Source organism: Saccoglossus kowalevskii, chromosome 1 (genome assembly GCF_978046115.1).
Source record: "Saccoglossus kowalevskii chromosome 1, keSacKowa6.1, whole genome shotgun sequence".
NCBI classification, from domain to species: domain Eukaryota; kingdom Metazoa; phylum Hemichordata; class Enteropneusta; family Harrimaniidae; genus Saccoglossus; species Saccoglossus kowalevskii.
This window is the reverse complement of record NC_140641.1, coordinates 34,170,447-34,175,201: the sequence shown is the minus strand read 5'-3', so window position 1 is coordinate 34,175,201 and position 4,755 is coordinate 34,170,447.

Genomic DNA, 4,755 nt, shown 5'->3' with positions numbered 1-4,755 from the left:
ATTTGGTTATACAGGTTCTAAGTGCCAATTATCCTACCAAGCAATCTGGTTCCACAATGAACAGGAGACAGTTCTACTTCTGGCCTCATACTGACAATTACCAGAACCAACACTACCATTACCAAACCCGTTTGTCAGTTTTCCTCCATAATTAGTAAGCACAGTCACCAAGCACCAGAATTAACATTTTAACCACCATACATCCCAGACCCACAGTAAGCAAGTAACAAACACTAACATCAACATTCTGGCCCCACAATCACCGATACAAGAACCAAGACTATCATAATCAATCATTCTAGTCGCCAAGAGACCAAGTGCCAGGTATCTTCAGAAAGTTGTCTGTGTCTGGTTTTATAGTGACTAAGTGCCACAGCCAACGCCAACCCCACGAACCATATTGACCCACTAGCCAAAAACCAGTTATTCTCGCCAAGATTTCTGGCCTCACAGAGACCAAGTGCCAGTTATCCTTTACAATTAATCTGCCAACACAGAGACCAAGTACCAGAATCAAAATTTTAACAACCATACATTCTGGTCATACAGTAACACACACTAATCATGTACAACAACAAACACTAACGTCGCCAAACATTCTGGTTTCACCAAGCACCAGAACTAATACTATTCTCCCTGAGCACCCTGCATTCACTGTGAATTATATTGAATAGCTACCATCACCAACCATTCTCGCATCAAAGTGAGCAAGAGGTCAAACCAACATGTCTTTACTTCACATTGATCAAGTACCAGAAAGAACAACACATTAATTAGTATCACTAATTACTGTCCACACTTATGTACAAATGTACTTTGGGCTCCCTCGAACCCATGACTTCAGTATGCTGACAGGGCCCAGTGACTTACAATTTAACATATCACCACTCTCCTCCCCAAGACATGGGTACACTCACCTAAACCTTCATATTTATTGCAACTTCGAAATATGTCTTCACTAATGTATCATCATCATCTGTATAACACCTTTCTCCCTTATCTCAAACTGTATCTCTGAGGAGTCATTTCTTTTGATCTCTACACATCGATTCATCTGTTTAGCTCTCTGTGGGTTCTTCAGAATTTCTTTGAACTGTCTGCCTCTAGTCACAATATTGGCACCCCATTAGCCTCATCTTGAAGAACGTGTTTGGGTGCACTTTCCTTCCTTAAGTTTGTTTTTTCTCCATTAGGCTCAATCTCTAATATCTGGGCACCCAGGTTGCGAAACCACCCGACTTCATCAGTATCATCATTCATCAATATTTACAATGTTTGTGATTCAGGTTTCCACCCGACCTTCAAGGAATATGGATGTGGAGGAAGTGGCTGGCCCCGAAAAACCCACCACCATATATTTCTCATCTTATCTCTGTTTTTCTATACTCACAACGAGTAGCACTCCTAAGTAATTCGGGTTTTAGTTTACATCCTCTCCCTGCCACAATGTTCCTGTTTCATCACACAAACATGGATGCATTCACCGCCAACAATGGCTCACATATAAACATCACTTAATTGGTGAGATTGCTGTTGTTTCATTGCGCATATAATTGTATAATGGGTGCCACGTATGTCTTCAAATCACTCTTTTTTATTATATAGTATGGTTGAACCATTTGGAGGTTACATTCCCCATGATCATGAGTTGACTCAGTTCCCTAATTATAATACTTGACTCAAAGTTATAAACTCGGTAATTTAACCAAACTTTCCTATGAGACTGTCATACAGGAATTTAGCTGTTGTGTTTAATGTCTAGTTTCAGGGTTTTCTTTTTAACGCAATACCAGAATGTTATTGGGATTGGCACTTCAATTTCAACCAGATTGTGGTATGGTAAAATGGTGTATGTCATCCCAAATACCTATCATATTATTACACTCATCACTGAACTATTCTGCTGATATTTCTATTAATTAGGAGAAAATTTGATGAGTACTCCTAGCAGCTTGGCTAGTGGCAGTCTAAAGTCTAAAGACAATTCACACAATCTGCTTAAACAATGTATTACCAGTAACAACATTGCTTCCAATTTTAATAAAAGCTGACCCAACAGCAATCTAACTAAATCATGCTAAATAACACCACAAAATCATACAGAAAAACTGAGACAAGATCTTCACCAATTGTGATGGCCTCAAAATTTATCCACATTGTAGGACCAAGATTTTCTGCACCAATTGTGATGGCTTCACAACGCAGCCACATTGTAGGACCAAGATTTTCTGCACCAATTGTGATGGTTTCACGATCTATCCACATTGTAGGACCAGACCAAGATCTTCTCCACCAATTGTGATTCATTCACAATGTATCCCTGTTGTAGGACCAGGCAAAGATCTTTTCCACCAATTGTGTTTCCTTCACAATCCATCCACGTTGTAGGACCAAGATCATCTTCAATTGTGTTTCCTTCACAATCCATCCACGTTGTAGGACCAAGATCATCTTCAATTGTGTTTCCTTCACAATCCATCCACGTTGTAGGACCAAGATCATCTTCAATTGTGATTTCCTCACAATCCATCAACGTTGTAGAGACAAGATCATCTTTACAATGTATCCATACTGCGAAATCAACAACATCGTTGTCATGTCTGATGGCCTCACAATGCATTCAGAACCAAGATCATCATAACAAACGTGATGTCTTCACAATGCGCCCTTGGAAGAAAAGCAACATCCAGTGCATCCATGTAGTAGACCCAACTAAATTTCAATGTTGCCATACAGTTAACCAACGAGATCTCACTAATTGTGATGCGGTTTTTCCATGCCAATTGGAACATTAAGAAGAGGACATATGCACACACAAAGTTGTTCACCTTTGTTTTTGAAAGTAGACCTTTGCATCTAATTGTTTTGTTGTTTTTGATGAAAACTGCATATTAGCTTAAACAATGGTTTCTTATTTTAAAGTTATTTTAAAAGCAATTTGTATTCAGTATGGTCAAATGAATAATTAGATACATTAAATGACATAGACTTGCATGTAGTTAATACATACCATGACTATGCCAACACTTGATAGACAAAAGATGAATACTCTTGTCTATACATACCGTGGCTATGCCAGCAAAAATAACATCCTGTCTTAATATTGTTGTTCATTATATACAGCATCCAACATTATTAATCAGATTAATGACTCAAACGTTATATTTAAAAAGAATAATAAAAACAAATTTATTTAATGGAAAAGTTTTTCCAAGAGCACTGACTGCCAGCATGCTTGTAATGAGTGAAAAGTCATTGACATGTGATCCTCAATAAAAGGAGCATCCCCCATTGGTATTACTCTGAGTAATCAGTGCATGCTAATGGTGGAAAAACATTTTTTGGCTGATAAACTGTCATGAATTGACCATGCGGAATGGTTTTAGAAGGAAACCTGTCAACTTTTTATCATTTACTGTATGATGTAGTTCCATTTGCGATAAATGTGCTCACTGAGTGTGAAGATGCACCACCTGCTAGCTTGACCTTTATCTGACCTTTGACCTCATCATGAATGCAATGGAGTGATAATTCAATGTTTTTATGACACACAAGGCACACACATTTCTGATTCTCGGGATGCGCCGTAGTCAAATAACTGTGGGTCAGTGGTGATGAACGCATTAATCTAAAAATGGCTAAAGGAGATAAAAATGTAATTAATGTTTTGTACATCTTTCTTTACATTCTTTGCCATACGAGGGCGCCATTTCAGCTACATTTCACAGACCAAAGAAGTGTAAAGGCACTAGCTACTAAAATCACACTGGAAAATATTATACCTCAAAGTGTTTTTTTTTTAGTAGGCAAATTAGATTTTATGACACTACATATGTGCAATTGTTTAAATGTAAATTTTGCTCTCAAACTAAGACGTAGGCGTAGTAAATTATGCAATCTACAAACGGTGAATATATCCAAATTGACAGGAGCCCTCTTTGGTTATTCACAGAAATATTTATTTCACAGTTGAGAGGTAGAGGGCGCTATGAACAAAATGCCACTCACAGCAGTGTGGTTTTGTATGAAATCCTAAAGTATATTTATGTAACATAGGGAATATTAAAGAATATTTCCAGTTGCAGGCAAATTACCAGAAGGTTTTATAATACATTATGCGGGAGTATAATTATCAGACGCAGTTTTGTGTAGCTCTATCCCTTGCACCAAACCAAACGAACTATCCACAGCAGACATCTCATTTGTAAGCCACAATCGCAAAAAAAATAGTTAATTCAAAAGTAACCATTGAATTCTAAAAAGCCCATGTCGAAAATAGAATTGACACCACGAAATAAACAAATCTGACAAGACCATAAATGCATATATAAATGGCAATGAGAGAATTTCTCATTATGGGGTTGAGAAAAAGATTGAAAAATATGAGCAACAATAATAAAAAAACTGTTATGAAATAAAGATCCATGCCATGAGTAAATTTGAATGCAAGTCTTGCATTCTTTGTTTCAACAGTACTATTAGGAGTGGTGTTGGTAGAACCAAACATACTGGTCATCATCATCAAATATCTGTATAATCCAAATTACTTGGTTTATTGTAGAAGGCAAATGGGGCAAAGTGGTATTTCAGTTGTACCAGAAGGGAATTAAGTGAAGAGCTCCCTCTACAGTTTGCTTTTACAAGATCATTTGTTTTAGTGGAAACCGATATTTGTTATGTGCACAGTGGAAGGCAAAGGGGAAAAGCAAGTGTATTATAAGAAAGATTGCAGAGAACATTAATAAAACACTGTAG